We start from the raw sequence: 10,083 nt of genomic DNA, 5'->3' as shown, positions 1-10,083 counted from the left end.
CGGCTGAACTGATTTTGATGCGGCTTTCAGCATGGTATTTGTCAGATTTAGGAGAAGGTTTTATGTATATTATTAGGTAAACTTGCGGTTTTTGTTGTTGTAAGGAGTTCATATTGCTCATTACCCTTTCGGATTTATGGACGATTTATAAAAAAATGTATATTTCTGATTAAAAAAAAAGTTTAGTCAAAAAAAATCTGATATAAAATTACTTTTATTTTGTACGTATTACATACCTAATAAATTTTATAACGTTAATTATTTATTTATATATTTTCCATGGGCTCTAGTAGCCTGAAATAATAGAACAAATAAAATATAATTTCTCTACAACCACAGCGGCAGCCGGGAGCGAATTTTGGGGTTTCCCGTACATAAGGTAAATACGCCATTGCATCTAGTTTTTAACCCCCGACGCAAAAACGACGGGGTGTTATAAGTTTGACGTGTCTGTGTGTGTGTGTGTGTGTGTGTGTGTGTATGTGGCATCGTAGCTCCCAAACGGATGATCCGATTGTAATGCGGTTTTTTTTGTTTGAAAGGAATGTCATTCGGGAGTGTTCTTAGCTATGTTTGGTGGAAATCGGTTCAGGTCTTCAAGGTCATCAGCTCGTTTGTTAGGTGTGATAGGAATGTTACACGCTCAGTTTACTTGCAAGCATATGTGGGATCTGAAATTTGAAATACTAATGTCTTCTAGAACCACTGAGCTGGTCTGCTGTTAGGACATGAAGATAGGAGACGTAACCCTGAACTGCCTCTTAGTAAACCCATCGAGTTTGGGCTCGTTGAATTTGTCTTGACGAGTTCTCTTCATGTTTCTGATTGACGAGAACCTGATGCTGGAAATGGGACGTGGTGGATGAAACCCTGGAATGCCGGAATGAAACGGATAAACCGATTTATATTTTTGCTGAAAATCTAGAATGACCAAAGGTTAATCTTTGTTGTTTCTCAATCTGTGCAATTCTCCCAGAGCCAGTTTGTCATGAGGATTGTTAAACAGCTTCTTTTGGCCGAGATCGCATATAGCGACCCCATCTTAAAATAATAGTTATTTGTTATACAAGAGTGCAAAGTTGCTTTTTAACCGCGAGCTCAATTTTGATGACCGAGCAAGCGAAGGTGTTTCAATAATTAGAATCCTGAGCGATAGCGAGGGAATCAAAAGAGCACAAGGTGAAAAATCTTTGCACTCGAGTGCAACACGTAACTTTTCATCCCACCTCATCGAGGAAATTACTAAATGCAAAAAAACAAAATGGCGCGCACATACGAGTATCAAATTAAAAAGATGTACCTATTAAAGTTAACATATTTGAAAACTCACTTTAAAAATGAAACGACGTTAAAAATCTGTGTAAAATCAATAATAAAAAATACTTAATTAATTGAATAATTATTTTAAGCAGTATTTTATTTATTTAATATGTATTTGTTTGAAAAGTCTTATCAAGATTGTCACAAATGGAGTATTGCACACGATGTTCTAAATTCAAATCACTTTGCCGCTCTAGAGGATAAAAACGACTTTTGCGCTCAGATATCAAAGGGTAAAACTACTCTTTCCGAGATGGTGGGATGAAAAATAAATTAAATGAAAGAAGGAAAAATTAAGGAGCTCCTTCAAAAAGCATGAAATAAAATAAAATTATAAATTTAAAAAACGCCCGACCCAAAAAAACCACTCAATTATTATGACAAAAGGCTAAAAACGCTAAACCCTATAAAAAGCAAAAAATAACTTTTAACACTACGTAAGTACCAACTAAAGCATGTCAGACTAAACTAAATTTTGACGTGTCGGGGGACCGCTTTTTACCTTTAAAATACTTACATAAATCAAATGATACCTACCTAATTACAACATTCGTATAAAAAAAATCACGTATCTAAACAAAATTATATAAAAAGTTATAAGAAGTATATGTAATGTAGTAGTATATAATTACTTCTAACGTTAGGCTAATAAATTAGAGCGGTCCCCCGACACGACAAAATTTAGTTTAGTCTGACATGCTTTAGTTGGTACTTACGTAGTGTTAAAAGTTATTTTTTGCTTTTTATAGGGTTTAGCGTTTTTAGCCTTTTGTCATAATAATTGAGTGCTTTTTTTGGGTCGGGGGTTTTTTAAATTTATAATTTTATAAAGAAACAAAACGTGAGTGCCCATTTTACATACTTACCGAATAGTAGGTAGTAGACTAATAGGTAGCTAAGTATAAAGAATTTGACCTATGTTGTTTTCTAAAAATGTTTTTTTTTTATTTTATTTTTAGTCTGAAATGGTTAGTGTCATGAAAAACAAAATGACTAGCGGAGGTGCCATAACGGAAAATTGCCTAAGAAAGTAGCGCGACAACATGCGGGTGAGCGGGTGACGAGGAACGTTACTATTTTCGCCCTTATAGGTACCTACAGCTTGGCAAAAAAGAGTGTGGAATAAATGAGGTCAGCGCTATCGCACCTGTGGCAACCCGGAGTACTACGACTCACAGATTTTGATATTTGTTATTTTTGAAGATATTCAATCCTAAGTAGGCGATGTCCCTTGGACACTTCAATGTCCAGTATTAACGATGTTAACAATTTTTATTTGATTTTGATTTTTAGTTCCAACTGTCACTGCGTCAGACTCTTTTTTGCCAAGCTGTACCTACGGCTTTTTTCAACCCGGACCATGTTTTGTAATACCAAAAATCGTTGACAGATGTCTCAAAGAACCCAAACGCCTCGTTAGTTCACTCGTAACTGATCGTTTTGATCAAGCCCATCGTACGAATTTGAGCTAGAAGACGCCTGATCTACCAGCATTATGGTGGTATGGCATCACCGCTCATCTTTCCTTGCTCCGTGGTTAGATTATTTTGTGAAGCTAAGAATATTCTCGTCTCGCCTTTCCATATATCATATTACCCTACTATGTAATCATTTGATATTCCAATAAAAGATAAAATGTAACTTAATGGAATCCTAAATCTATGCATAATCATCTCTCGAGCCTTTTCCTTACTATGTTGGGGTCGGCTTCCAGTCTAACCGGATGCAGCCGATTACCTAGTCGCTCCTTATCAAGGAGCGACTGAATTATCCTAAATCTATGCATATAACAATGTTATAGGTCATTCTTATTAATCATCAAGCTAGTCAAACTGAAGAAGCGTTAGGAAATATTTTTAGTTAACTATTATGGTAATCTGTGGTAATACGTACAATTATCAATTTCTTACTTGAAACTCCAGTTATCGATTCATCATCCTCCGAGCCTTTTCCCAATCATGTTGGGGTCGGCTTCCAGTCTAACCGGATTCAGCTGAGTACCAGTGCTTTACAAGAAGCGACTGCCTATCTGACCTCCTCAACCCAGTATCCCGGGCAACCCGATACCCCTTGGTTAGACTGGTGTCAGACTTACGGGCTTCTGACTACCCGTAACGACTGCCAAGGATGTTCAATGACAGCCGGGACCTACAGTTTAACGTGCCATCCGAAACACAGCCAATGGTGTCTAAGATATACTTAGGAAGTACATACAAACTTAGAAAAGTTGCATTGGTACTTGCCTGACCTGGGATCGAACCCGCGCCCTCGTACTTGAGGTTGGTTATCGATTACAATATTTAATTTTTACTAAAAATAGCTTTTGTTTTGTTGTCTCGCGATTTTGTCTAGACTGTAGAGAGTGGGTCTAGCCGTATTTAAGTGTCTATACAAAACGTACCTAAGTTGTTTTTTTTAACTGACTTCAAAAGAATTGATTCCCTATTCGACCTGGGGCCCGATTCTCCTAAGTTAATAATGTCAAAATCGAATAGAAATCGAATCGCAATATGATCGCAATAGCAGTTTTAACCATATCGGGCATTCTGCTACGAATAAAAGACCAATCGTATTCGATTGACTTTTGATTGGTGTGCGATTGGTCTGCTATTTTGGTGATTTTGGTCTATACGGCAGTTTGCTGTACAATCATTTTGCAATCGTAAATCATTTGCATACAAAATGATTCCTTATTGAATGACAGAAAAGGATAAAAACGTTTATTTCAAAGAAAAAATAGCGGAATGCCACATACACTTCAATCGTAATCGAGTCGGGATCGGATCTCAGTCGAATCGAGTCGAACGTAAATTGTATGTAGCTTAAGTAAAATTAAGAGAATCGGGCCCCTGTATTGTGTACATACATACCTACGTTTTCCAGCGATCATCTGGCTTTAGGCTTAAAAGATTTTGATGAGGTTAAAATAAACTGAAAAAACACTGGATACACCGACATCAAGCGTGATATATTTTTCCTTTTTTTTTTTGAAATTTTTTGGAAGTCGAAAATTTCATTTTTAGAAATGACAGATTACTTATTACCCGATTACGGGAAGTCCTCGGGATCCAGATAGAACCTTGATCAACAGCGAGTAGTGAATAAATTTGTCATCATCCTCCGAGCCTTTTTCCCAACTATGTTGGGGTCGGCTTCCAGTCTAACCGGATGCAGCTGAGTACCAGTGCTTTACAAGTATTGAAATAAAACAAAAAATTGGCACGTCCGTACATTATATTTACAATATTTATTTATATTTACATTGAACACAATAGCGTAACAAATTCTAATTAGATTAATAAATAACATTTCGATACAAAACTTAAAACCATTCTCAATATTCTACCTATTTATTGATTTGCATACTAGATATATCGGGTGTGTCGTACCTGATCACATTAAATCCTATCACATATACTTTATGATATTTTATGGCGAATTGTAAAAAAATAACCTAATCCATTCAGCGGTTTAGCCACAGGAGACATTTTCACAAAAAGCAGAGATAAAGTTAGGAGTATCGAATGTTTTGATCAGTTGACAGCTGTCAGTTTTCAAGGGTGAATTTCCGTTGTTTGTAATGACTGACTCTTATATGGTGTTCTAATTCTCGCACATTTTTATCCTACTTTTATCTACATATATACTATTTTTATCATACTTTGTTTGAAAAAATAATTGTGATAATCGACATATAATAACCAGTATATTAACGCATTTAATTTAATATGAATAGGTACGACACACTCGATATAATTTTTACATTATCCCCATACAAGTAATGTGAAACTCCTATCTCCAGTAACCAAAATAACAGATAGATAGAATATTGAAAACGGTTAATAATTAACTATAAAATAACACGTATATATAAAGCACTAAATTATTGCTATACAAGTATATAGAAGTCCAGATTTCACAAAAGAATAAAGGGTCAAATAATACAAGGGTCAATTGAAACATTACTTTTGACAGATGTCACGTCACTTTACATCCCTTTTATCGCATAGATTTTATCTACATTATTCAGTCGACATTTTAATTTAGCGTTTTTCGAATGATTTAGTGAACTATACTCCATTTGGGTAGGTATGTTACTAACGGTAGATAATCTTGATAGAAATTTTTACCCAAATACATGTTGGAAAAATCACATACTGTTTTTTAAAAAATGGTTATCTATACTAATATTATAAAGAGGAAAACTTTGTTAGTTTGTTTGGTTGTAATGAATAGGCTCAAAAACTACTGGACAGTTTTTAAAAATTCTTTCACCATTCGAAAGCTACACTCTTCCCGAGTAACATAGGCTATATTTTATCCCGGTACGGGCAGTAGTTACCACGGGACGCGGGAAAACGGCTAGTATTGATTATATTTACGATTTTATTATGCATTTTATATTCAAAGTGACTTTTTAAAAAAACGCCTAACCAAATAGTTTTAGTTAAATATCTATCCAAATAGAGTAAAGAATTTTACACTATAAGGCGCTACTTAGGCAATTTATAATGTAAAAAAGACCATATTCTAGATTTGCAAATTCCGTATTTGCAAAACTAGATAAATTTGAGTAAATACATATTGATATTTTGATCATCCGGCTCGATTTGAGTAAACAAACATGTTCGAATGATTATTTTCTTTCGATAAGGTAAGCTATTTCTTATTTGTCACAATTTACCGGTTGATCTATTTTCTTTGATTTGATACAAGGCTGCGTTCAAACCAAACTGCCGCCGAATGTCAGCGTCTATGCATAACGTATCGTCGGTCAGATGTTAACGAAAATGTGAATATGTTGGAAATACAACAATCTGCGTAATGTCCGCTCACATTCGGCGGTTGACAGTCAGTGAAACTAAAAATTTGGGTCAAAATCTCAGTCAGTTGAGCATACGACATTGACTGAATACGAACTGTCATTTTCAATCTATGGATAAACTTCATCCTGCTTTTCAACAATCTTTAAGAAAGACAGTAAACAACAAAAAATTACTAAATTACTACAAAAAATAAAGTTTGGCACAACGCCTTAGAAAAATTAAAAATAATGTTAAAAAAAACACATTAAATTTAGGTCGTTATAGTTACTTAAAAAAAAACACAAATATTTCAGAGTATTTAACACTATCATAAATACAAAAATATATTAACTTAATAATTTTGGGCCGATACAATCATCAGTTAACTTCTATCTGAGGAATAAATATGGCGGTTTGACATATTTTCAAACGCTGATAAAACGTCAAACATATCCTACAGATAGAAGTTATCGAGCGATTTGAAACTCGGCCCTAGTAGAGAAATGACACAACGAAATGAGATAAGACCTGGTGCCCACTGATGGTAAAGAAAGTCATTTTTACCAAAGAAAAAGATAACTTAATAATATGGAAATAAAGTCGAAATTTCAGGCCAACAACTTTATTACCATATTAATAAATTCTTTGCCTAAAAATTAAAAATACCTTGCTCTACCGTCAATGGGACTTGGTCTCAAAAAGGCAGTTTTTAAGCTGAGCATTATTCTAAAAACTACTAACATTAAAAAAAAAACACATAAAAGGCACTTAACATTATCACAAAAAGAGGTGTTATAGTCACTACAAATGAGTTAAATATATAAAATTATAAATTATTTCGCAACTTTTAACCCAGGATAAGTATTATAGTTATAATTTATGTCAAACCTAGAGTGATTCTGGGAAAGGGCAAATTTCCGGCTATGGTACTTTTAGAATTTCATCATCCTCTCTCATCTGCCTAGCCTTTTATCAACTATATTGGGATCGGCTTCCTGTCTAACCGTAAGCAGCTGAGTACCAGTGTGCCACAAGGAGCGACTGCCTATCTGATCTGCTCAATCCAGTTACCCGGGCAACCCAATACCCTTTGGTAAGACTGGTTGTCAGACTTACTGGCTTCAGACTACCCGTAACGACTGCCGAAGATGTTCAAATGACAGCGAGACAGTTTTACTTAGAAAGTACATACAAACTTAGAAAAATTGCATTGGTACTTGCCTTGTCCTGGAATCGAAACCCACACTCATACTTGAGAGGTTGGTTCTTTACCTACTAGGCCACCACGACTTGGCTGGTAAAAAATTAACACAGTCGAAAATTTTCCCTTTCACCCCAATCATAGCTACAATAAGCTAATTTTTTTACATTTTCAATTATAATTTTTTTTGGTATTTTTTTCCAAAAATTTTTGATACCCTATCTAATTTTCGTTATAAAAAGTTTAATTTATAATAAACTAACTAAATCATTTGCAGTATTTACAAAATTTACATCATTTATGAAATATTTTAAAATTACATGAATATGGGACCAGCCATTTATCAATATCATCATTATTTTAAAATTTATTTACTTTTACATACACAACCTATTTACAAACACATAAAATAATATTTTTATTACATTTTTTTTTGTAAAAAAACCAAACTTTTTTTGTTATTTTTGCAATTATTTATTTATGAATTCATTATTTCTAGTATGGCGGGTGTTTAACTACTACATTTAACTAAAGGGTTAGATTTTAACTAGCTATGCCCATTTTCACCAACAAATACCCAGATTTAAGGATTCCCTAAGAGCATTTAGGGAACACTTAATACGAATTTCGTTTTAACCAACGTTTAAGTGTCCCTTATAACCTTTATTATTGGGGAACACTTATTCTAAGTGACACTTAGTTAGGGAAACGTTAAGAGATTGTTGGTGATAACGGGCATTAGACTCTTTTGGGTCTTTCTGTATAATATATATTTTACCTACTAGTTGATGCTCATCATAAGTATAGTGTTTTCTCACGATAGCGGGTGAAACATACTTGTGTGTGTTATAAATGGACATAACTACACATTGTGTTTGTATGCGTAAGTTCGAGACATAAATTACAGTATATTCGATTATATTAGATTTTTTTTTTCAATGGCAATCCTTGTCTTAATTTTTTCTGGGTATATGGCAATTTTTTTCATACCAATTAAAGAGATACCTACTTATTTTTTTCGAAGAAATAATTCATATACCTAAAAATACTCAAACGTTAATGAACTTTTGAGCAGTCTTCAAAATTGAGTAGCGTTTCAGTATTCGGAAGATAATTAATTTAAAATGTCAAAGACAATAGTCAATTCCTAACTATGTATTTATATCGGGTGGGTCGTACCTAATCACATTAAATCCTATCGCATATACTTTATGATATTCTATGGCGAATTGTAAAAAAATAAACCTAATCCATTCAGTGGTTTAGCCACAGGAGTCATTTTTCGTTTTCATAATTTACAACATCATGTGTAAAGCAGAGATAAAGTTAGGAGTATCGAATGTTTTGATCAGTTGACAGCTGTCAGTTTTCAAGGGAGAATTTCAGTTGTTTGCAATGACTGACTTTTATATGGTGTTCTAATGGCTCGTTTACACAGTGCGAGCTGCTACCTGGCCAGTAGACAGCTACTCGGTTTGTCTACTCATACGCCAGTAGCTCGGGTTGCCTTTGCTGTCTACACGACACCTAGTTATTATTGTCAGAGTCTTCTTCATCTATCCGCAGCCATTTCGAACTCGATTTAGTACACAAAAAAACAAGGGTTTCACTCACAACTGCCCTGCTGGCACTGGCGAGCTACTGCCGAACGCGTCCAAACGATGCGAGCGACGCACGAGTCGCTGTCATGTGCGAGTTGCTGCCAGGCGAGCAGGCGATTGAAGTCAAAAAATGTTGAAGTAACTCGGATGCGGGCTACTGTCCAACTCGCACTTGCGAGTTACTCGTAAGTGACGTCCAAACAGTGCGAGTTATTGCAGTGCAGCTACTCGGCAGGCTGACTCGCACGCTAACTCGTACTGTGTAAACCAGCCATAATTCTCGCACATTTTTATTTTATTTACTTTGTCGAAATTATATTTTTTTCTTCGTGCTAATTGACATATATTAACCAGTATATTAATTAAATCTTCTTTTTATTACCTTTCTATCATACACAACACTGACGCCTGAAGGCGTAAGTGCACCACGCATGCTTTTTTGCAACGTAAATATGACACTACGGGTATAAGCGTATACGCCTAAGACCGTACTGTCATATCCCTACGAAATAATAATATTCTATGTGACAGAACGCCTTACGACGTTTACGCCTACATCCGTTCTGTCACATCATATGGTTTTTTTAACCATGCGTTGTGACACTACGCCCGTGGGCAATGTATGAAAAAAAGTAGTGTCTCAGTAGCTGCAACCTATGAGATAGTACTGTCCACGAACGTGTTAACGTATGTAATTTAATGTGATTGAGTACGACACACCCGATATAAACGCGAGTCTACGTGCATATAACTGTCTATTTTTATACTAACTGTACAATACAAAGATTCATGATAATATCTAAAACGTTGGTTATTTTATTTAATAATGACCTTACAAATAAGTTTTTATTAAAATTCTTTGTCAAAAAAACTTGTCAAATTCAATACTTTTATTGAACCGTCAAAATTTTTACTAGTTATGCAATTCGTATGTATGCCTGAGTTTGCTTATATAGTCTATGTATATAAAAGAGAGTCGTGTTAGTTTCACTACTAACAGCCAGTTTCTTCATCAAAAGTAAAAGCCAAAGCATTGTCATAAAGTAAAAGTTACGGGCAAATTCGTTTTTTCTATTAGTTTTTATGTTAGTAGCCTTGAAAAAACGAATTTGACAGTTACTTTTACTTCATGACATTACTTTGGCTTTTACTTTTG

This window comes from Helicoverpa zea, chromosome 29, assembly GCF_022581195.2.
Source record: "Helicoverpa zea isolate HzStark_Cry1AcR chromosome 29, ilHelZeax1.1, whole genome shotgun sequence".
NCBI lineage: Eukaryota > Metazoa > Arthropoda > Insecta > Lepidoptera > Noctuidae > Helicoverpa > Helicoverpa zea.
The sequence above is the reverse complement of the archived record's forward strand: the minus strand, read 5'-3'. Positions refer to the sequence as shown.